This window comes from Bidens hawaiensis, unplaced genomic scaffold, assembly GCF_021521415.1.
Source record: "Bidens hawaiensis isolate Kalapana, Puna unplaced genomic scaffold, B.hawaiensis_p1.1 tig00044159_1, whole genome shotgun sequence".
NCBI classification, from domain to species: domain Eukaryota; kingdom Viridiplantae; phylum Streptophyta; class Magnoliopsida; order Asterales; family Asteraceae; genus Bidens; species Bidens hawaiensis.
The window spans coordinates 1-26,386 of record NW_027497839.1 but is presented as its reverse complement, the minus strand read 5'-3'; the positions used below and the strand labels follow the sequence as shown (position 1 = coordinate 26,386).

At 38.0% G+C, this 26,386-nt stretch overlaps 1 long non-coding RNA gene and 1 pseudogene across 2 annotated transcripts; one reads left to right on the top strand and one right to left on the bottom strand.

Moving 5' to 3' along the window:
* Window positions 1–17,682: 17,682 nt before the first annotated feature.
* On the bottom strand, window positions 17,683–25,603 carry LOC143594756 (proline-rich receptor-like protein kinase PERK12; annotated as a pseudogene). Its single transcript, XR_013146395.1, has 6 exons — window positions 25,346–25,603; window positions 25,069–25,182; window positions 23,649–23,983; window positions 23,319–23,484; window positions 18,771–18,860; window positions 17,683–18,535 (listed from the first exon to the last, which is right to left on the bottom strand). The product of XR_013146395.1 is annotated as a proline-rich receptor-like protein kinase PERK12 (transcript).
* Window positions 19,212–22,407, top strand: LOC143594755 (uncharacterized). The gene is made up of 3 exons (XR_013146394.1): window positions 19,212–19,354; window positions 22,076–22,221; window positions 22,305–22,407. It is a non-coding gene; the product is annotated as an uncharacterized LOC143594755 (long non-coding RNA).
* Window positions 25,604–26,386: the final 783 nt, after the last annotated feature.

Genomic DNA, 26,386 nt, shown 5'->3' with positions numbered 1-26,386 from the left:
TGAATCATTTTTATCATCAAATCCTAAGTATATTATTAATTTTCTTACAGTAAATAAAATTAAAATCCAAAAAATATATATAAATATTATAAACGAATAATGTAAAACAATATATGAGGATGCAAATAAATTCCAATACATGTGCGCAAAAAAAAAATGAAAAGGAAAAAAAATCTATAGAACTAAGAATCTTAATATTAAATATATATAAACGAAATCTGTAAAAGCTCTCTGGTTGCTTATTACATTCTCCCAATCCACCATATTGTTTTATTTGTAAATGAAGTTTCTCATGCATTTTACCCGAAGTCACGGGTATGTGTCTCACTAAACCTAGATAACCTTAAATGCGTTATAATATCTCATTATATTAAAAAAAATCTCACCTTGATATGAAAATTTTATAAAAATAGGGATGTACTAAAAATTAATATCCAATTTTTTTTTTTAAAAAAGATATAATTTATATTAAGTAAAAATTTTATAGTAAAAAAAAATAAGCGGGTCATGGTTCTTACCAAAATCATAGCTTTTAAACGGGGTCTAACATCTCATTTATTTTTGAAACCCTTTTATCATCAGACCTAAGTATATTATTAACTTTCTTACCATAAATAAAATTAAACTCCAAAAAATATAAATATTAGACACGAAAATGAAACACAACCCCGTAATATGGGGATAAAAACTAGTATACATATATAAACGAAATCCTTTAAAGCTCTTTGGTTGCTTCTTACATTCTCTCAAGCCACCAGATTGTTTTATTTGTAAATGAAGGCTTCTTATACATTTGACCCGAATTCACGGTTATGGGTCTCACTAAACCCAGATAACCTTAAACACGTAATAACATCTCATTATATTAAAAAAATAATCTCACCTTGATATAAAAATCTTATAAAATAGGGATATACTAAAAATTAATATCCAATTTATTAAGAAAAAAATATATTGTTTATATTAAGTAACAATTTTATAGTAAAAAAAAGAAAAATTGGTTTTAAATAATCCCAATTATGCCCTATTGGTAAATAGTAGTCCCAACTTTAACCTTGTCTGGTGGCAGTCCCAACTAAAGGGGCATTTGTTTTTAAAAGACCGCAACTAACGGATGTTAACTCCGTTAGTCTGATGCTTACGTGGCATGCCTAGTTGTCAAGAAACTGATTACGTGGCAGCTTACGTGGCAACTAGTCATAATAATAATAATAAAACCCTAACTCCCCACCCATTTCTTTCCCACCACAACCCAACCACCGTCATCATCTTTATCAGACATTTCAACCTACAATAATCATCAAATCAACCCCCAAATCATACATCCAACACTAATTCAGGGTTTAGATCGTGTCTCCTTCAAGATCAACATTCATTTCCCCTCTTTTAACTCTAATTCAAGGTCTAGATCGTGTCTCAGATCGGGTCTAGATCTGAGATTCAGTTGAAGGGGTAGAAGATGGTGGTGTTTTCGGCGACTTTGCTGATGAGGCGGCGGCGGAGTGCCAACGTGGCGGCGGTACAAAGATCGAGCGAAAGTTGCAGGTACAAAAGCCGAGAAATAGTTGCAGGGGCCAGAGAAGATGGTGGATTCTCACAATTTCTGTTTAGATCTCCACCGTCGGTGGCCGACGAGTAAGATAATGGTGGTGGTTGTAGGGATGGACATGGTGGTGGTCATGGGTTCCGGTGTTGGTTGCAGGAGATATACATGGTGGTGGTCGTGTGTTCCGGCGATGGTTGCACGGGTGGTGTGGTGATGGTGGGTTGCAAAGAGTGGATCTGATAAAGATGATAATAAGTTTTTATTTAGTGGTGGGTCCAACAAGGTAGCCTACTCAGCATCAAATGCCACGTAATGCTGCCAAGTAGACCTTTTTTTGACATGTATGCATGCCAACTCAGCAATTGACTAACGGAGTTAGTAAACCGTTAGTCGCGACCTGTTAAAAACAAAAGCCCCTTTAGTTAGGACCGCCACCAGGCGAGGTTAATGTTGAGACTGATATTTACCAATAGGGTATATTTGGGATTATTTAAAACCGATTTTCCTAAAAAAATCATAATAAGCGGGTCATGGGTCTTACCAAACCCATATCTTTTAAACGGGCTATAACATCTCATTTATCTGTGAAACCCTTTCATCATCAAACCCCTAAGTTTATTATTAAATTTCTTACAATCATTAAAACTAAAATCCAAAAACTATAAATATTAGACACGAAAAAGAAACATAATCCCCGTAATACGAGGGATAAAAACTAGTATGTATATATATATATGTTGGGTGGGGTTAAAATAAGAAGTGGACTATGTCTAAAAAGTGTAAGAAGTAATATGATGTGTTAGATATGTTGATCTGACGGTGGATATGGAAAGTGTGTTTATTGTGCGGTGTGTTTTATTTTAGTTGCGGTGTGTTTTATTATATCTAATGGTGAAAACAAACTTTCTACACTTCTTAGGAAAAATCTACTTCTTATTATAACCTTGCTCACACACTCTCTCTCTCTTTATATATATATAAACGAATTCTCTCAAGATTGCATTATTTGTAAATGGAACACCAGATTGCATTATATGTAAATTGAGGTTTCTCATGCATTTGACCCGAATTCACGGGTATGGGTCTCACCAAACCCAGAGAACCCTTAAACGGGTTATAACATCTCGTTAAATTAAAAATTAATCTCACCATATATTTGATATGAAAATCATATAAAATAGGGATTTACTAAAAATTAATATCTTATTTCTTTAAAAAAGATATATATTATTTATAATTAAAAACAATTTTATAGTAAAAAAATAAGCGGGCCATGAACCTCATCAAATCCAATAGCTTTTAAACCGGGTTATAACATCTTATTTGGTTGTGAAACTCTTTCATCATCAAATACTAATTATATTATTAACTTCAGTAAAATAAATAAAATTAAAATCCAAAAAATATATAATATTATAAACGAATAATGTAAGGGAAAAACAATTACAAGGAAAAGACAAAATAGAAATTAAGACCTCATAGGATAATTCCTTAAGTAGATGGTAATCCTCAACACCTAATGCTATGAGTCGTAAACATAACCTTTTCAAACCCGACCTATAATTCCAAATCTATAATATTTCAGCACAATATTTAGACTAATAATATATTAACACATATTCAACTAATCATATAAATGACAATATGGTACCAATTACAACTAAACTGATAACCCACAACCTCGCCTCTTTTAACCAAACAAAATAGGTTTGAATCAAATGATCTAGTTTATATTGTCAAACTCTTGGACATGCTTGACAACTTCAAATTCCAATTAATTCCAACAAAGGTCCACCTTGACACTAAAAAGGCCAAACCGGTAAAAAAGTGAAAATTGACAGATAAATCTCAAACTTATACCAAAGTCAAAGTTGTCACACATCTACCTATATAATAAAAAACATGGATTTGTTAACAACTTCTACTTTTATATTTAACCAGGTATATTTAAAGTGCCACATGACAACTCCTAATTATTTTTTAAATATTTTAATTCCAATTTCAAATGTAGCGCGTTGAGCACTCACCTATCATGTTCATACTTAGAGTACCCAATTGACATCTTCTAACCCTAGCAATCACTATAATGGTACTATCAATACTTTGTATTTCAATTCACATATTCAATCGTCAATCTAAACAGGATTAAATCCGATTCATACTTTCAGTTGGATTCAGTTGATTCACCTTCACATCACAAGTACAACCAGGTTCATTCGATCAATTTTTGTAATTCTATTCACATGCTCAGTTTATCAATCTTCACAAATTAGATTGCATGTAATTCTAATTATGTAACATGATTCACGTATTTTCTTGTAAACCTAGGAATTTCAATTGAAACCCTAATATTGGTTAATCAACAGAATCAGTCATCGTCTTCAAGGTTAAAGGCATCTTTTCTTTCAGTATGGAATCGTTCTCAGTTTTTAAACTATAACAGTAACCCTAATTTTGATTACCACAATAAAGGTTTAAATGAAGATAATCATTTAAACCAAAGAAGATGGTGCTCGGTGACACGATTTTGCTCAGGTTATTATGCTAAAGGATGTTCACGGATAGATTTGGAAGTTCACGACAGCATCTAACCACTGGTCGGGGCAACCATAAGAAGATGGTGGTCGGTGAAACGATTTTGTTTAAAGTCTACTATAAAGCATGAGTTAGGGACCTCTTAAATTTTAAGCGGCACATAACTTGTTGCTTATTGTACAACATACTATGCATAGATTTAAGAAATTTTAAGGGTAATGTTAATTTAGTTTCTTACATAATAGTTTCAATTTTAGTCCTCTAACTTTAGTCAAATTTTGTTAATTTATAGAATAATTACACATTTACCCCTTACTTAAAATAAACTACCTCTACGACTTTTAAACGTCCATAACTTTTTCACACGTTAATATTTTTTTAAGAAAATTATTATATAAAAACGAGAATTTTATTCTCTTTAATTTGAGTATGTTATTACTAGAGTTTATTAATTAAAAAAATTAACATTTACGTGATTACCGGTTTGTAACGACAACAGGTCAGGTTGGGCAGTTTGAATCATGCGGTCAAAATGAATTAGAGTCGGAAAATGTCAATACAAAAGATGGTTAATTTGGTTCGGGCCAGGATGGGTTCAGGTCGAAAGGGGTCTTGTCAAAAAGGTATCGTGTCGAAACGGGTTTCGAGTTAAAACGGTGTCTGGTCCAGATGAGTTTCGGGTCAAAACAGGTTAGTTTAAAAATCGATTTATTTGAAATTGTTGTAGATTTTAGGCATCAGTTCCATGATGACATTGTTTACACGTACCAGACCCGATAAACACGTTTCCAACACCACGTAACGAGCGTTACCCAACCTTGGTAAGCGCCCAACACCACGTAACGCACAAGTAATCAACGTGAGTTACACACATGATGTCGGTTAAGCATGTTAAATGCATGTAACATCCATTTAGGCATCAGTTATGCGCTTTCAACTGTCAGTTACAGACGTACTGGCTTTGCACGTGTTACGCGTCCAATTTCAAGTTACAAACGCACCGTCATCGGGTTTGCTCACGTACTCCGCTGCATAGCGCGAACACCTGACTGGTTATTTATAATATATCTTTTGTAATAACATATAAGATTTTCTTTTACCATTAATTTATATTCTGTATGAAAAGACCAAAATACCCTTTCATATGTAAGTGAAAAAGTCAATTTACTCTTGAGTTAACGATGAAAATTAACGGTGTTAACAATTTGAACGTCTTTGGCAAAAGTGGGAAACCTCAATGGTGTGTACACAAAAAAATAACTTTTTGGACAAAAATGACATTATTGAACAAACCTTAGGGATGATTTTAACACTTTATTAAATTAGATGGTATGATTCTCAACTCAATTTAACAGTGAATATGTCTTTGTCATCAAATTACAAGAATACAAGTTATAACAACATATGTATAATTGTAGATTGCATAAACACACGAGACTTGTGATTCTGATACTATGTTATATGGAAACCTTAAAGTTCCAACTATCGTATCATGCCATTCTTTTAACAGGTAGTTTCGTCCATTTATATTAGGCATATTAATAATCTACTTCAATCAATGGGATCACTTGATTAGTATTTGGATCAAATACAAATGATATTAGCGTGTTAATTGTGATAATCAAGTAAAATAATCATATATACAAGTAGATTAATTATATATTTACATCAATTTACATCATAGAGTAATTACATAATAATTCTATAATGTAATTACATAATTACAGTACTTGTATATATAATTACGCTACCTATTTTCACAATTAACACATCATCAACAATTTTGCACTAATTTCATGAAATTTCTATTTCAAAACTTATCAAGTTCAAAAGCCCATAAAACAAACCAATTGTACCAATCAGAAATCAAAAATCATAAGCATCAGTTTCAAGAAGATAATTCAAGACAAAAAAATTAACCGTTTTATGAAACAAAAATAATAATATAAAAACTACCTAAACACATACCTGCGATCACCAAGCGGTGAAACCGGATGAAACAGATATCTATGAACAGGTGCACTTTAGGATAGAATTTAACAGCAAAATTGAAGGGAAAACGATGTTACTGTTACAATTGAAGGAAGATATTGCGAGAATTAAAGAAGCAATTGAAGGAGCAATCAAACTGTTGTGACAATGAAGGTCGCTGGAGGAAGATCGGTAATCGATGGCGCGATGAAGGTATAATCCAGTTGAGCATTGAATACAACGGTGTCTAAAGGATAAAGAATGAAGGTATAATACACACACACTTGTAGATTGCAGTTATCATCGAAGAGCAAAATGATAAACAATGATGAATTGAACTGATAAGTGTAAGGCCCCGTCACCGGAAGCCCTACTTTCGCGTCGGATTTACTCATAAACACAGTTCTTCAAATCAGAGTTTATTAAAACTTTTCGCGGAATATAAAACATCAATCATTTGTTACAAATCATTCAATCTTTTCTTTGATACCATAATACAAAACTTTATATTTAAAACATCTTTACTTCTTTCTTCAGATGCCAGCCGTTCAAGCCATGCCGTGTGTCATCCTCATGCTAACTCTATAATCAGCTCACCTGCGTGCATACTAAAAGTCAGCTACGCTGAGTGAGTTCTAGTTAATTAAGCAACTTATCATACAACCACTTCATACGATATATATACGTATCCGAAGACACATAGTCCACTGTCTAACATGCCACTGTTTAACCACTTAATTACCCCTATAGCTTAACCATTGATGCCACTTATGCCACTTTATGCCACTTGTGCCAATTTATGCCACTTATGCCACTTTATGCCACTTATGCCACTTATGCCACTTGTGCCACTTATGCCACTTGTGCCACTTTATGCCACTTATGCCACTTTATGCCACTTATGCCACTTATGCCACTTGTGCCACTTATGCCACTTATGCCACTTGTGCCACTTTATGCCACTTATGCCACTTATGCCACTTGTGCCACTTGTGCCACTTTAATAACGAAGACACGCATAGACTCACTCTACCACGTGCTCACGTTATGCCCCTAACTCTATTACTAGACCCCTATCCACTTCTATCACACTATACTTCTACTTGTCTATAACCCACTTCCTATCAGCACATTATTTACATACTAAGCAAGTAACATCAACAATCATACACACATAATAACGATGGCACGTACAGGCTTTCCCTATCACGCGCTCACGTTATGCCACTAACACCCTTACTAGACTCTTGCCACTTCTAACACACTCTTCCTCTACTTGCCTATATCACACTTCATATCAGTTCAGTATTTACGTAATAATCAAGTCACATCATAACATTCATACACACTATCAACCACTTGGAATTTACTATCCTTGGCGATACGTGCAATATCCGAAGATCGTTCACGTACCGACAAGCATTATAAAATATATACCTCATATGACATCTATAGCATACACTTACCACTTAAGGTAAGTGTATTCACACTTCACATCGAGTATGCACACAGCCCCGAAAACATAACAAGGAAATGGGGCTAGAAACTCACCTGGATCCTGTTACGCTCGCCGTTGATCGTAATTCCTTTCTTTAACTGGGCTCGGCTAACTGTATAATATTTACACATATCAATTAACTACTACTACTCGTTTTCGATAACTGCCTTAACACATTTTCCATTAGGTTTTTAATTCATTTTAAAAACGAACTTCGCTTCAGGCGAGGTTAAACCTTAGGCGAACTTGGAAACAGCTTGGTTCTGGCTTGATTCGATCGAATAGGAACACGTTCGATCGAATAGGAACACGTTCGATCGAATACAACACGTTCGATCGAATACAACACGTTCGATCAAACAGGAACACGTTCGATCGAATAGGAACACGTTCGATCGAATACAACACGTTCGATCGAATACAACACGTTCGATCAAACAGGAACACGTTCGATCGAATAGGAACACGTTCGATCGAATACAACACTCATTCGATCGAATACAAAACTCATTCGATCGAATGAGTTGGAGACCATTCGGTTGCTTCCCTATTCGGTCGACTGGACTTGTTCGATCTACGCATTCGATCGAATGGACTGATTCGATCGACTGGTTCGATCGAATGAGTCTGATTCGACTCCTTCAAGCTGGCGACGGAGAAACCCACGGGTTTTCCAGATTTTTCCAGATTTTTGACCCAAAATCGACGTTTTTGACATGGAAATGCTCGGGATTGAAAGGGCTATCGATTCCTTGTACTTTTAAACACAAAAGCTTGCATTTTGACATCAAAACAAGGCGGTTTTTGACCCGAAAACTCAAGTTACGAAAATGGGAGTTTTTGCTCGATTTGATCTCGAAAATGGTTATGAAAACGGATGATTTTCGAGAGGGACTTACCAAAAACGATTAGGAACAAGATTGTGGACTCGGATTTGTGATTTGAGAACTTTCTCTCTCTAGCTTCTCTCTCTAGAAATGAGAGTGTTTGGGTGGGTGTAAGTGAAGGAAGATGGTGAAAATGGTGGAAGTGTCAAGAACTTTCGTTTATATACTACGGGTTTGGTTAGGCTCGGGTTGGCTTCCTACGGGTCGAGACAGGCCGAGTTCATAAAATAACTAAGCCCAAGACCCGTTCCTTACTCGACAATAAATATCTAAAACGTGAAATCACTAAACATAACTTTCTTTTATTTATCAATATAAAAATTTCGGGATGTTACAAGTCTTCCCTCCTTAAAGAGGTTTCGTCCCCGAAACCTAACTTATTCCCTATAAACGGAAAACTTCTTATATTTACACGCTTTACCATCACACAACTATTTATTATAACCAACATGCATTCAAGTTAAATTCATAGATCGTTCATACTAAAGCACCAGAAGTCACAAGTACTTCATAACATAAAAGGAAATCATTCAAGCTTGCTAAACAAACATAGGTTCAACTGTAACATAAAACACTCTTTAACTACTAAACGTAAAACAACTGTGACATGCCACTTATTCTCCTGCAACCTCCTCAGCAGCTAATAGACCATCCTTTCACGCGTTTCCTCTTCCTTCCCCCACTGCCACGGCTTCTCTACACTCCCTAGCTATGTGACCCGACTTACCACACTTGTAACACTTCTGGTCCTCGGTGCATTCACGGGAGATGTGCCCCTTCCTCCCACATCGGTAGCACTGGTTTGGACCAGCCTTGCATTCCCCCAAGTGCATCTTCCCGCACACCTTACATGCTTCCCTTCCTGCCATCTTCTGTGTCTTTCTCCCTGCACGCTCCACGACATCCCCAGCTCTTTTAGTTCCCTTCCCTCTTTCCTCATCTCCCACTTCCACATCATCCGCCGCCAGATCATCATAGACCATCTCCGCCAACTCGACCGCAGACTCAAAGGTAACAGGTTTGTTGGCCCTGACCAACATGCGGACCTTCTGGGGAAGTCCTCTAACGTAGCACTTGATCCGTTTCGCCTCGGTGGTCACCATGTCAGGTACCAACCTAGACATGCGGTTGAATTCAGTGGTGTACTCACGATGTGTCATCTTGTCCGCCTTTAGATTCAGAAATTTCATCTCGGCCTTCTCAACCTCAGCATCAGCACAGAACCTTTTCATCACTAACTCCTTAAGGTCATCCCACCTCATGGCCTTAATCTCCTCTCGGGTCTTCCTTTGTTCGACCGTTTCCCACCAGTACATGGCCTCATCTTCAAATGACTGAGTGGCATAACCCACTGCTTGGTCGGGACGGCATTCGCTAATGCGGATAACCTTGTCCATAGCGGTTATCCACTGGAGAGTAGCGATTGCGTCTCCTAAACCAGTCAGCTTAGGCGGGTCACAACCTTTGAAGGACTTATAGCTGCACCCACCTTGTCCTCCTCTCCTATCATCGACTTTCACAGACTTATCCCCACTCGAGGCCCCTCTTTCACCTTCCCCATCCTTTCTACCATCACCACCCGCCCCTTCAGCAGTTCGTTCACGGCTTCCAGCAGACCCTTCGGGATTCAGGTTCTTCACAGCAGCAACTACAGCTTGAACAATGGCTGCTTGAACTGCAGGGCTAAGTTGAACTTCTTCGTTGTTGTTCTGGTCTCCTCCAGCTGCGCTTCCTTCATCTTCGGTGTGGGAAGCTTCTTCCACCGAGGGTTGCCGGACATGACGAGGCCTGCCACGACGCCCAGTGCGACCCCCAGTTTCAACAAATTCTCCAGCTCCAGCCATCGTAATCTAAAAGGGAAAACACAAACATCATCACTCAAGGAACTATCTAGTACAAGGATAGTAAGGCTAACAGATAATAACAGTGGCCAGTTGTGATTAGCTGATCACGTTACTTTCCGTGTCCTATACACTTCCCTTTATGAGTCTATTTGTGCTGGTTCTACTTAAGCAGTTTGTCAAAGTAAACAATCAATTATTCCTATCCCTACCGTTCACATATCTTTCCTTTCTCATTAACAATTATCATTTAATCATACACCTTACCTTTACTGATCTTGCTTGAGCAACACATGGCATTCTTGAACTGGCATCTTCTTTCTTTTCTTACTTAAATCCCATTCTCTGTTCGAGTCTAAGCATGTAGGATGCTTAAATCTCTCGAACTTTGCTCTGATACCAACTTGTAAGGCCCCGTCACCGGAAGCCCTACTTTCGCGTCGGATTTACTCATAAACACAGTTCTTCAAATCAGAGTTTATTAAAACTTTTCGCGGAATATAAAACATCAATCATTTGTTACAAATCATTCAATCTTTTCTTTGATACCATAATACAAAACTTTATATTTAAAACATCTTTACTTCTTTCTTCAGATGCCAGCCGTTCAAGCCATGCCGTGTGTCATCCTCATGCTAACTCTATAATCAGCTCACCTGCGTGCATACTAAAAGTCAGCTACGCTGAGTGAGTTCTAGTTAATTAAGCAACTTATCATACAACCACTTCATACGATATATATACGTATCCGAAGACACATAGTCCACTGTCTAACATGCCACTGTTTAACCACTTAATTACCCCTATAGCTTAACCATTGATGCCACTTATGCCACTTTATGCCACTTGTGCCAATTTATGCCACTTATGCCACTTTATGCCACTTATGCCACTTATGCCACTTGTGCCACTTATGCCACTTGTGCCACTTTATGCCACTTATGCCACTTTATGCCACTTATGCCACTTATGCCACTTGTGCCACTTATGCCACTTATGCCACTTGTGCCACTTTATGCCACTTATGCCACTTATGCCACTTGTGCCACTTGTGCCACTTTAATAACGAAGACACGCATAGACTCACTCTACCACGTGCTCACGTTATGCCCCTAACTCTATTACTAGACCCCTATCCACTTCTATCACACTATACTTCTACTTGTCTATAACCCACTTCCTATCAGCACATTATTTACATACTAAGCAAGTAACATCAACAATCATACACACATAATAACGATGGCACGTACAGGCTTTCCCTATCACGCGCTCACGTTATGCCACTAACACCCTTACTAGACTCTTGCCACTTCTAACACACTCTTCCTCTACTTGCCTATATCACACTTCATATCAGTTCAGTATTTACGTAATAATCAAGTCACATCATAACATTCATACACACTATCAACCACTTGGAATTTACTATCCTTGGCGATACGTGCAATATCCGAAGATCGTTCACGTACCGACAAGCATTATAAAATATATACCTCATATGACATCTATAGCATACACTTACCACTTAAGGTAAGTGTATTCACACTTCACATCGAGTATGCACACAGCCCCGAAAACATAACAAGGAAATGGGGCTAGAAACTCACCTGGATCCTGTTACGCTCGCCGTTGATCGTAATTCCTTTCTTTAACTGGGCTCGGCTAACTGTATAATATTTACACATATCAATTAACTACTACTACTCGTTTTCGATAACTGCCTTAACACATTTTCCATTAGGTTTTTAATTCATTTTAAAAACGAACTTCGCTTCAGGCGAGGTTAAACCTTAGGCGAACTTGGAAACAGCTTGGTTCTGGCTTGATTCGATCGAATAGGAACACGTTCGATCGAATAGGAACACGTTCGATCGAATACAACACGTTCGATCGAATACAACACGTTCGATCAAACAGGAACACGTTCGATCGAATAGGAACACGTTCGATCGAATACAACACGTTCGATCGAATACAACACGTTCGATCAAACAGGAACACGTTCGATCGAATAGGAACACGTTCGATCGAATACAACACTCATTCGATCGAATACAAAACTCATTCGATCGAATGAGTTGGAGACCATTCGGTTGCTTCCCTATTCGGTCGACTGGACTTGTTCGATCTACGCATTCGATCGAATGGACTGATTCGATCGACTGGTTCGATCGAATGAGTCTGATTCGACTCCTTCAAGCTGGCGACGGAGAAACCCACGGGTTTTCCAGATTTTTCCAGATTTTTGACCCAAAATCGACGTTTTTGACATGGAAATGCTCGGGATTGAAAGGGCTATCGATTCCTTGTACTTTTAAACACAAAAGCTTGCATTTTGACATCAAAACAAGGCGGTTTTTGACCCGAAAACTCAAGTTACGAAAATGGGAGTTTTTGCTCGATTTGATCTCGAAAATGGTTATGAAAACGGATGATTTTCGAGAGGGACTTACCAAAAACGATTAGGAACAAGATTGTGGACTCGGATTTGTGATTTGAGAACTTTCTCTCTCTAGCTTCTCTCTCTAGAAATGAGAGTGTTTGGGTGGGTGTAAGTGAAGGAAGATGGTGAAAATGGTGGAAGTGTCAAGAACTTTCGTTTATATACTACGGGTTTGGTTAGGCTCGGGTTGGCTTCCTACGGGTCGAGACAGGCCGAGTTCATAAAATAACTAAGCCCAAGACCCGTTCCTTACTCGACAATAAATATCTAAAACGTGAAATCACTAAACATAACTTTCTTTTATTTATCAATATAAAAATTTCGGGATGTTACAATAAGAGCATAAAATAAGCATTGTACACTTGCACTCCACAATTGAGCCATGCGGACTAACCGCATGGTACAACCTATATAAACAACCATATCTAAACTCAAAATCAAGTTTACAAACCTACAACACAAGAGCTGAAAACTTTCCTCTCTTTTCTGCCAAAAGTTGAAGATACTTCATTCGAATCGCCCATAACTCCTCTGAGACAACTTTCATATCGGGCCGATCAGCCCCGGTGGGGGCAGCACATCGAAAAGCCAAATTCAGCATCTTCTTCAATATCTTCTCGTCCACTGCTTCATTTATTCGAGCGTCCACTAAATCCATCGTTTCACCATTGTTGTATTTCCTGAAAGCCAGCGAAAACAGACAATGTACAACTCTTAATGAACATAGTACAACATGTCTGCGCCCGGGCTGATAGTTAATAAGTAATTAATCATTGACAATCAAACAAATTCAGGCCCAAATTCACTATCTTGGACAATTTTTTCGGTCAAAATTGGTGATGCAGAGGTATAAACAAAACGAAGATCGAATCACGTTGATTCAGTGAATACCCGTGATGAACTTCAGAACTCCCAAATCCCACCCAAAGGTCTAGGAAAAATGAAGAGAAAAACGAAATTTATTAATATTCAAGTCTAACTTTTGAATTACATCACAAGCATATAAAAAGACTTCCAAATACGAAATGGGCCTAAAACGGGCCATGGGCCAAACACAAACCCAAAAACAAAAAGACAAAAAGTACTGAAAAAAGATAAAAAGGCCCAAAACTTCATTTAGGAGGCGTTTTTGGGCTTCGGTCAGGAGCCGGCAGTTTGCCACAATGGGCTCCTCGTCTCAAGCTTCGATTTGACTGGTAATAGGCTTGATACAGAGCTTCGTGGGCCAAGTTATGCCCGTTTTCGTGGGCCACCTTTGGAGAGACGATCATGGGCCTCCAAATATAACATGGCTTGTTCGTCAATACTTGGGCCTTCATCATTCCCTCCTGGATAGACAAAATTCGACCATGAATCTGCAGTGACCTCATCATCAGATGAATCCCCATAAAATGGCAGCAAGTGTTTGACATTAAAGACATCCGAACAGCGAATATGACTTGGCAACTTCAGACGGTAAGCATTCGGATTTATTTTCTGGACAATCTCCACTGGTCCGATTTTCTTGGCTGACAATTTGTTATACTCCCCAACTGAAAAACGATCTTTAGTTAAAACAGCCCACACAAAGTCTCATACTTCAAAATCAACTTGTCTTCGTTTTTGATCAGCAGCCTACTTGTACTTTGAATTGGCTCGAACCAGGTTGTCATGCACATCTTTATGAATCTCATGTAGCCCTTCAATAAAATCTTTCACTTTCTTAGATGCAGAACCAGGAACAGGAAGTGACATCAGGTCAAGGGGACCCCGTGGCTGAGCAGAATAAACCACCTGAAGAGGACTAAACCCGGTACTTCTATTGACAGCATGATTATGAGCAAACTCAGCTTGACATAGCTTTTGATCCCAAGACTTCACATGATCACCCACAAGACATCGTAAAAGATTACCAAGTGACCGATTAACAACCTCCGTTTGCCCATCCGTTTGAGGGTGATAGGCACTACTGAAGTTAAGCTGAGTGTTCACCATTTTCCATAGTGACGCCAATGCTTTACAGCTTGGACCACTGCATAAAACTCCAGGTCATAAGTATTATATCTCAATTTTGCCCCTGTTAACTTCTCACTAAAATAAGCAATTGGTCGACCCCCTTGACTGAGGACCCCACCAATCCCAACCTTCGAGGCATCAGTATGAAGTTTAAAAACTTGTGAAAAGTTAGGCAATACAATAATTGGTGCGGTAGTGAGTTTTTCCTTGATAACCAGAAAAGCTAACTCTGCTCCCTCTGTCCATACAAACGTCTTTCCCTTCATGCAATCTGTCATAGGGGCCATAATGGAACTGAAGTGTTGAATGAACTGCATATAAAAAGAAGCAAGCCCATGAAAACTGCGGACTTCAGTAATGGTGGTAGGAGTTGGCCAGTTTTGAACAGCTTCAACTTTAGATTCATCCACCTGTATCCCATCACCTGAAATAACATACCCTAAGAACAAAACTTTAGGGGTCATGAACACGCATTTCTTAGTTGCTGCATAAAAACTGTCTCTGCGAAGCAAGGCCAAAACCTTCTTGACATGCACGACATGCTCACTGAAAGAAGCACTATAAATAAGAATATCATCAAAATATACCACCACAAACTTCCCAATAAAAGGCTTGAGCAACTGATTCATCACACGCATAAAAGTACTAGGCGCATTTGATAAACCAAAAGGCATCACCAACCACTCATACAACCCTTCACGAGTCTTGAAGGCTGTTTTCCACTCATCCCCAGGTCTAAGGCGAATCTGATAATAACCACTCTTCAAATCCAACTTTGTGTAAACAGTGGCACCACTAATCTGGTCAAGCAAATCATCAAGTCAAGGAATAGAAAACCTGTACCTCACAGTAATCTTGTTGATGGCTCGACTATCGACACACATCCTCCAGGTACCATTCTTCTTTGGAGTTAACAAAGCAGGAACAGCATAAGGGCTCATACTTTCACGAACATGACCCTTAGAAATCAACTCCTCAACCTGTCTACGCAACTCTTCATGCTCTCTCGGGCTCATCCTGTAATGTGGCCTATTGGGCAATTGTGAACCAGGCTCCAAATCAATATGATGTTGGATGTCACGCAAAGGTGGCAGCCCATCCGGCAAGTCATCAGGGAAAACATCAGAAAATTCCTCAAGTAAAGGAATCATAGCTTCAGGAATCTCAACTTCCTCGGCCACTGGTTCCCTATCAAAACAAACACATTGTCTGCCTCCACCAACTCATCTTCAAACTGACTAATGGTCAACAGGTTACCCGACTGCTTTGTGCCTAGCTGCTTGGGCTTGCTTGGAACAAGCGTTATCTTTACTCCACTAAACATGAAGCTATAAGAATTTGACCGTCCATCATGTTCTATACTTCGATCATACTCCCAAGGTCTACCCAACAACAAGTGGCACGCATCCATAGGAACCACATCACACACAATATCATCTTTGTATGTGGTCCCAACAGAAAAAGAAACAAGGGCCTTTTTAAAGACCGTTACCTCTCCCCTCTTTTTAAGCCACTGAAGCTTGTAAGGCTTGTGGTGACTCTCCATCTTCAAGGCCAACTTTTGGACTGCCTCTTCAGAAATCAGATTGTCACAACTTCCAGAATCGATAACAAACGTGCAAACCTTCCCCAAAATGGTACATGTGGAGTGGAAGATATTATGTTTAAGCCATCCGTCTCCATCAGCCTTTGGTGTATAACAAGAACGCCTAACCACCAAATTCACCCCCACATCACTGGTCACAAACTCCTCCTCGTACTCGGGTTCTTCATCATACTCTGGGGTCCTTTCATATTCTTCATACTGTTCATTTTCTAATTCAACAAGCAAATGCCTCTTACCCGCATGTTTACAGTCAACTTGCCGATGACCCGTCTCACCACATTTGAAACACTTCACCCCGCTACTACTAGCCCCCTTAGAAGTCGAACCAGTGTTGTTGGCCCCCGACCTCTGTTGACTAGGCACGACACGAGGTCCTCCACTACCCGACCCTGAATTTCCTCCAGCAGGGGCTGGTGAATACGAACCGCCCACCCGACGGTTTTGTTTTTCAAAAGCCAAGGCCCTTTGGTATGCCTCGGCGACCGTTAACGGATTAAAAAGATTTACAGAGTCCATGATCTGAACCTTTAAACCTTCAATATACCGAGCAACGAGTTGTTCATCGGTTGCTTGAATATCATTACTAGAAATCAAATGATAAAACTCGGTCGTATATTCATCAACCGACCTGGATCCCTGTTTCAGATTCTGCAAACGCTGATACATCAACCGTTGAAAGTTGTGAGGTTAAAAAGTGTCCCGCAAACACTTTCTCATCTTGGCCCATGTCACGATCCGCGACTTCCCGAGTCTATTTTGTGTCATCTTCAACTGTTGCCACCATACTGACACCCTCCCACATAGCCTGGTAGCGATCAAAGAGACCCGCTTATTTTCAGGGACCTTTCGGAACTCAAACACCTCTTCTACAATAACCAACCAATCAATGAACCCTTCCGGATCCAAACTAGTCCCATCAAATTCTGGAATATCAGTTCAGATCCCAGCATCCTAACGCCGCTTGCCATCACCAGATTCTTTCCTTGGTCCCCTCTCGTACCCCTCTTCGGAAGACGAACCATCATGACCAAAACATGGATTTTCGAAGTCACGCCCCTCCCTGTTTTCAGGGACCTGTCTTCTACGATTCATCAAGTCAGCCATTCGATCAGTGAGTTGATCGACCACTTGATCCATTCGTTGCTCCACCCGCGCCATAAACCGTTGTTCCAACTCTCGTTCGTAAACCTCATCGAGCGGTCTCTGTTGTCTCCTTGGATCCATTTTCGAGCTAGGAATTCGGCTTTGATACCAACTGATGCAGCGGTATAAACAAAACAAAGATCGAATCACGTTGATTCAGTGAATACCCGTGATGAACTTCAGAACTCCCAAATCCCACCCAAAGGTCTAGGGAAAATGAAGAGAAAAACGAAATTTATTAATATTCAAGTCTAACTTTTGGAATTACATCACAAGCATATAAAAAGATTTCCAAATACGAAATGGGCCTAAAACAGGCCATGGGCCAAACACAAACCCAAAAACAAAAAGACAAAAAGTACTAAAAAAGATAAAAAGGCCCAAAACTTCATTTAGGAGGCGTTTTTGGGCTTCGGACAGGGGCCAAACCGCCGTGGGCTGTTTACCACAATGGGCTCCTCGTCTCAAGCTTCGATTTGACTGGTAATAGGCCTGAAACGGAGCTTCGTGGGCCAAGTTACGCCCGTTTTCGTGGGCCACCTTTGGAGACACGATCATGGGCCTCAAAATATAACATGGCCTGTTCATCAATACTTGGGCCTTCATCAATTGGTAAACCGAAAAAAGAAAAAAAAAACACAAGACAAAATGGTTTTTAAAAACCAAAAACTGAATTTTCTGTTTTTGAATCGGTTTGAGCCTAAAATAAAAGGTGCTACCTATAATACCACATATACAACATGTTAATGTAGCTGGATAGAAGCTAACCCATCTAATAGTGATCTTCTCATCCGGTGTCCGCTTTATATCAACGGGTTGACGGCCTGTTAAGATTTCTACGAGTAGAACCCCAAAGGAATACACATCACTTTTCGTGGTGAATTTAAAGGTTCTCATATACTCTGGGTCAAGGTACCCGACCATCCCTTTGACTTTGGTCAACACATGGGTGTTACCGGCCTCGGTATTGCTAAGCGGTGATAATCCAAAATCAGCCACTTTGGCCCGCATCTTGTCGGTTAGAAGAATGTTGGATGATTTCACATCTTTGTGAATTATTTGCTATTCTGTTGACAAAAAATAAAACAAAATAAAATAAGTGAGTAATTAATAGGGCTAAGCAATGTTAAATCTAACCCGAACTCGACTTAATAAACAAATGAGCTCATTTGGGCCCCCTAAGTTGGTTCGTTTTCTTTTATAGTCATCTCATTTTCGGTTATTGGGTCTTATATAGTCATAATTTTCCAAAACGCGTACCCAAATACCCTTATAAAAAAAACTGAATGTACACAAGCTCACCAGCGTACAAATGAAGGTATGTTAACCCGTAAGCAATGTCAATGGAAATTTCAAGCCGTTGACTGAAATCTAAGCAATCCCCGTGAACACCTAAAAAGTAAAATAACAAAATTAGAGTAAAGTGCCAAAATCGTCCGAGGTTTGATCAAGAATACAATTTTCGTCAAAAAAGTTTCTTTTATGCATGTGGACCATCGTTGTTTCTCACTTCTTGCTAATTACGTCCAAATCGTTAATCCCGTTTATTTTTTAACGTTAAATAAAAGGTATTTCTTTCATTCTATATTAACATTAAAAATTAAAAATGGTAATTAATTATTAAATGAAAAACAAAACAAACTAAAAAACAAATCATCGACACGATCTTCCACTCTTCCTAATCCTACCCTTCTACCCCAACACCATAGCCAGCAACCACAACTACTCCGACAACCAGCCACACTTCCCACTATCGCTTGGCCTCTACAACCCTACCATGAACGATTTTCCGCGTTCACACTTTAATTAGAAGCCTGAGGGTTCACAGGGAGACAATGCAGGTAGCATAACGACTTAGCTTGATTTTCCATCGGCTGTAAGCTATGGTTGTGTCACACCCTCAAAATCCACTAACGGAGTTTTACCGTCAGAGGGTGTGAACTGGCAGGATCGGAATCATCAGTTATAATCAAACCATAAAATAAAGTTTCAAAACCATGAAAACGTTTACGAGTAATTAAATGCGGAAGCCGTAAAAACCTTTAATCAAAAGTTGCGTCACGCAGGACGACTTAAAACCAAAGATAACCGTTAAAAATAAGTTTGCAGGACAAAAGCGTTTTCAATCAATGCATGTTCCTAAACCGCGTGCCCGCCTCGGCTACCTGAGAATAACATACTAAAAGTGTCAACACAAGGTTGGTGAGTTCACAAGTTATATAAAAATAAATCGTTTAGCGTTTGCGTTCAGCGTTACAGCGTTTTGCGTTAAGCGTTTTGCGTAACCACGTTACGGCGTTTTGCGTTAAGCGTTTTGCGTAACCACGTTACGGCGTTTTGCGTTACCAGATAGTGTTATGTCAAATTATATATCGATAGGTAGCTAGTCTATACAACAAGTATTATTAAGTGTTCGACACCGAAGCTGACTCGTTTAATAAGTGCCTTGTCACCAGGTCCTCCAGACCATGGTACGTGTTAGCCAAAATTACACCCGCTCGACCTCCAGTCGAGTTTAGCGTTGGGTGGGGTTTGTCAAACCCAGTAGTACTACTCAACAGTGACTCGCTATTCTAATTATTAACCGGTTCGATGTGTAGGACTTCAAATATTTCGTTTGCCACTTAGCCTTTACAAGTGATATATAATTTATAACAAAATCTTAAATGCATTGTGGAGTATGTTATCTCCCCCAAGTGAAAGACGTTTGAAAACAGTTTAAAGAGGGGAAAGTGAAACTCACTGTTTGCGAAGAATTTCCCAAAATAAATCACCAAGATGCGCGTCACCGAAAAACTCTCTCTAACGTTCTAAAACAACAAAGAGATTTTTCTAAGTGTCGGAATATTATCGAGTCTCTAGACCCGGCACATAATACCTATGCACATAACATGTTTCGTGTTTTGTTTGTGAATCGTGTGTGACTTTAACAAGTGTTTTTGTGACACATCACATGTGTAAGCAATCATATACGTGTCATGTATTCATAACGTACATTACTAGCAATTTTTCCCCGTAAGGGCATTTTGGTCAACAAATAACAATTAACTAGCCATTATTCCCCATAAGGGCATTTTGGTCAAATTATGACAATCAATTAGCAGTTATTCCCCGCAACACGACAATTATCTTGCAATCATTCCCCTCAAGGGCAATTTGGTCATAACACGATAATAAATTAGCAAGTATCATATTTCATGCATTTTCACAAAACTCAGCAGCTAGTTTCACCGAGACAGAAATCCTACTAGAAAGATTGTACTATTTCACCGATCATAGCATCTCAATTAATTTACCAAAAATCATCACAGAAGCACATATGTCTTAGGTTTCCAGAACATATTTTATTACATTTTTATTCCTCATAGTTTTCTCACAATCATCAAATCATTACAGCAAACTCATAACAGTCAGACTCATGCACAACAGAATGTTATTTGCAATTCCCGTTAAACGAAAAATCCAATAAATGCAAGACCACTTGGGTTAGGTTCCTAACTCAATGAGTCAACTTCCAGAAGTGGAACCAACCCAATTGGTCTCGTAGTTCATGAGATATAGCATTTACAACATAACCTAACAGCAGGTCTAACAGCTCAGCTTTGCACAACGTTTTTGTAAAATCATAAAAGTTAACTTCTACTTGTCCAAAAATTACAAATTTATACTTTATAGAAACTAGACTCAACCTAGTTTAATGTAGTACCAATAATCTCAACCAATTTTCACGTTTACACTTCGTTACAGTCACTTAAACATCATATACACATTCTGTCCAGAAACTGTTTGCATCCAAACTCAATATATTAACAACCTATGAACTATCATGCATTCATATGACCCTCTAGACTCCATAAACACCATCCATGCACATCAATTACATATTACATACTTGATTAGGGTTTGTGTTTGAACTCAAATCAAAGACACAACAATCAAAATCCAACAAGATTCAATCTAGCTATCAAATCATCATCAATCAACAACAATCATGTTAACTTCATACATACATGAAATCGGCTCATCTAGGGTTTTCAATTAACCCATTAAACATCAAAATCAAGCAACAAGAATGTAAAGGATGATCAATTATACCTTCCTAGCACCTAGTTCTTCAATCACAAGCTTGATTTCTTGATGTATGTGTGTGCAAAGTGGACGGCAGCCAAGGTTTTGGGGTATGGGGTTTGCGATCGGAACTTTGTGGGAAAGAAGAATAATAGTGAGGGTTAAGGTTAAGGATCTATTTATAAACACACAAGTTACACTCAAGTCCCTCCACTTCTAAGTATTACTTTTCTAGCCTAACTAACTTGTTTTCATCTTGAGTTAACGTTTATAACCATGTTATCACATAACACATAAGTCTAACACATAATTATCACATAATTACTGTTTCGACGTTTTTCGTTTATTTATCAATCGTTTGCGTCAACTCGTTTGCGTTTCTGCGCAAATCCCGAAAGACTACACATGTAGTAAGTGTTAAGCGTCATTTAAACCCTAGTTTAAATGTAATGAAGTGTGCGTTATAGATTTAGTGATCTTAAGTTTGAATTGACGGAGTTGAGTTAACGGAGTTAACTTGAAATTGACGATTGTCACAGGTTGTGACTAAGATTAGACCAGACGACAGCGGCGTGGAGTAACTAGGGTTCAGATGAACGTGAAAGGTGAGCCGAACAGAAAGCAGGGGCGGTTCCTCGCAGCAATTCCAAGCAAACGCGGGGCACCGGCTACGGTAGTGGTGGCAGTGGCGATTACAGCAGTGAACGGTGGTGGTGTTGAGGATATGATGATTCCAGCGAAGATACATGCTAGATCTGCAGGGAAAAGGTGTGAGGGTGGAGGTGGCTTGGGTTGGTTGAAGAATATGAACTTGAAGGGTTGGTAGGGTCCACCTAATTTAAAGTGCCATAATTTACGATTTGTATTTATTTTTATTAAAATAACAAAGAGGTAAAAGGACAATATTGCCCCTGACTCAATGATGAAAATAGACCACATGTACGATTTGGATGTAAGTGACAAGAAGCAAGAAACTGCGATGGCCTATATGCATAAAAGAAACTTTTTAAATGAAAATCGCATAATTGACCATACCTTAGGGATGATTTTGGCACTTTACTCTTTTCATAATTATTAGAGTAAATTATAGTTTTCATCTCCGTGGTTTGCCCAGAATTACCACTTCGATATCTCGGCTTATTTTTTGAAGTTAAAATTAAGGGTACTTCAGTCTTTGTAACAAAAAAAATAACCCTTTATACAAAAAAACTGAAATACCCCTACTTTCAACCGAAAAAATAAAAATAGTGACAAAAGCGGTAATTTCTAGCCAAACCACCGATACGATAACCTTTATTGTTACCGTTACTTTACTATTAGTATTACTATTGGAGCATTCACATCCAATTCACCATCTCTAAATCCAAAATTACACAAAAAAACAGTACATTTTCTCTCTCCTTTTCAATTAAATAAAACTTTTTTATATCTTTATCATTACCCTTTCTATCTCTTTCACTTACAACCACTTTCAACAAATATTAAAAAAATTATAAGGGGTTCACAGTAAATTTTCAAATATACAAAAAAATCTGTGCATTTTCTCTCTCATTTACTCACAACACCATAAACCACTTTCTAAACTATAAAAACCCCACTCACCAAGGTTGATGGTTTGAATGCGATTGCTCTTACTACTTCTGCTACTCTTTATTATTATTGTTATTATACTATTATTATTATTATTGATATTATTATTATTTTGATCTTACCATCTATTATAATAATAATAATAATAATAATAATAATAATAATAATAATAATATTGTATTTTGATCTTACCATCTAAATGTTCTCTAAGTGTACCATTAGGTACATATTCTGTAATAATAAGACGCTCATTTTCTTTATCAACATAACCGAGCAATTTTACTAAATTCCGATGCTCAATCTTTGCAAGTAACTCGATTTTGCTTCTAAATTCACTTCTTAGAGCATCAAAGTGTTCCTGCATGGAATATGAAACTTTAAATTTTACAACTTTATGGTACATTTGGATTTGTCTAGTCAAACAGGTCTACGGGTCAAGTTCAAGTTTGACCAAAAAAAATTAGATCATATCGAAAATTACCAATGTAAAAATAGGTTGACCAAAAAAAAGTCGAAGGGTACCTTGCTTGCTCGTTTAATGGCAACCGTTTGACCATCCTGTAAATAAGCTTTATACACGGTCCCGAATGCTCCTTCACCTAATTTCAATGATGGTGAAAAGTTTTGAGTAGCTTTTGCTGCTTGACTCATGGTCAAATGAACTGAAGTTACTGAACTAATCCCATCAAGCTTTGGTTTTTGTGACTTTGAACCAATGCTATCAAGCTTTGGTTTTGGTGACTTTAAGAATCTACTGAGAAAAGCCGGGAGCCGTAGTGGGCTTCGTCGGACCCTTTGTGGGCTCGCGGGGACCTTTCCTGATCCGGATTTCATTTCTATAGACGCAGTTGGATCCACTGCAAAATCAAATGCATACATTTGAGATTTTAACTTTGCACATGGTTTATGATGAGTATTTGTATTTTTCATGAGTATATGTAAAATATAGAAAGAGAACCTTTAAAAACTAGTAACGTTGCATTTTTTATAGACATTATTAAGACAAAACCATTGTGCTGTAAGGAATAACTAGGGGGTGTTCGCGTAATACAACGGAGAACAACGACACTAAAAGGCTTATAGTGAGCCAAGGCTAGCTCAAACTCAACTTGAACTACATTCCAAGCTGGTTCAGCTAGGCTACAAATAAAACTCGAACTGAGCCAAGCCAATGACATTAGACGCGTTACCAATACTGATACGCGCGCAACCCGATTTCACGCACATAACTAGTGTTGGTACACGTTAACCCGATGACTCCACGCATGTAACCCAGCATCTAACGTGTAGCTCGTGCAGATCTAGTACTAACGTAACTGACAACTGAACACACAATGGAATTCATGAAATCGACATTAAACATGCTAACAGACACCACACGCAAAATCGACATGAAAGTCATAAATAATGATGACTAAAAAACAATATTACCCATAAAATCTTATAACTTTACGCATTGTGTGTTGTAGATGTAGCATTCTTTCTTGTAAAACTTAAAAATTAAGACGTCCTTCACTCCTATATTATACACACACACTCAAATAAGGCCAGGTTCTTTTGAGAACTAAGTCCAAACTTTGAAAACCAGACAAAAAACATATAAAACCATTTATTTTTTATTTTCTAAAAATTTGGAAGAGCTTCAATGAACATTTTGTACCATTTTCTTGGAATTTGTAGCATTTCGTCAAAAACATGTTAAAAGCTCCGACATAATTATTGTTAAAGAAAATTAACAAAATTCCTCGTTTCAGCATGTTACATATGTAACAATGTAACAGCCTACGTAAAAATGCATGTAACATGCGAAAATGGTAATTTTTGTTGATGTTAGTTAAAACTTAGCAATTGTAGATGTTTTTGTATATCTTAATATTTTTTCACATCTGTAATTATTAAAACAAATAACCAGTACAAGTATTTATTACAGTTTAAGAAGTACCTTCTGCAGAAAGGAAAAGAAGATCCACTTCTGTTAAAGGGGGAGAAGAGTCACTTTCAGTATCTGATTCCGGTGCTACAAACGGAGACAACCATGATGAATCGTCTTCAGTTTCTGTTGGGTAGGTAAAGTGTTCAAACAATAAAGCTAAGACTGTAATATCCAAGCAAGAAAAAAGCCAGTGATACTTAGCTTCCATAAATAGAAATTAACGAAAATGGTATGAATAAAGAATACGTGAAATAAAATGATAAGTAGCAATAAGTAGTTAAAGTACCTTCTGGAAGAAGGAATATTCCTTTGCCTTTCTCAACTACTGTGTCAGCCATTATCATTTGGTCCCTGATATCATATGATTTGCTGTCTTCGGCTTCTGTTAGGTAGATAAAGTGTTCTTACAGTGAAGATAATATAATGAAAATCCAAAGATCAGCCAACTTTACTTTGCTTCCACAAAGTATAAATTACTGCAATTTAAAACACGAAAAGCCGAAAACAATTCCTAACAACTGACAAAATTCCGAAACAGTTAAAATCATCATGCTGGAGGCCTGGAGAATAACAAAAATGACACTAACCATAGTTGTCAATAGCGAATAGCGATAAGTAGCGACAAGCCACCTATATGCTACATAGCGAATAGCGGTAAATAGCGACCGCTATTTCGTGTTTAGCGATAAAAGAAACACCAAAACATGCCTAACAGAATGCATATACTTATCAGCAATTTAGTATTATGCTAATGGCCTAATATTCAAGTATTCAACAGAATATTATAATGTATAAATGTTTAGAACAAATTTGCATTTTCGCATTCACATCATACAACATATTAGCATCAGGTTGTAATGTATAAAGCATTATTCAAATAGCCTAACTTTCTAGTATTTAAAAGTATAAAAATATTATCATTTAACGTCATCTACTTAATACCAAAAATAAATATTAAGAGAAATAAAATTAGAATTAATGAAAAGCACAAACAATCAAAAATAAAAATAAGAACTAATAAAAAAGCAAACCCTTTTTATTTTCTCAAAATTGAACTACGAATATTTGATTGGAATTTCCAATTATTTAGGGTGCATCCAGTTAAGATAAAATTGCAAGAAAAATACCCCCTTTAATAGGGGATGGCAGTTAGTATCAATTTAAAAACAAAATTACGGCTCAAGCAGATGCAAATCTCCCCTGAGATAGATGCAGCATTGCCGCCTGTTAATAGATAATCAGATTCTGGAAGATCCAAAGAACTGAAATTAATTACTCTTGATAACTGTACGCTCGTTTCTACACATCTAATCCCCAGGTCAGAACC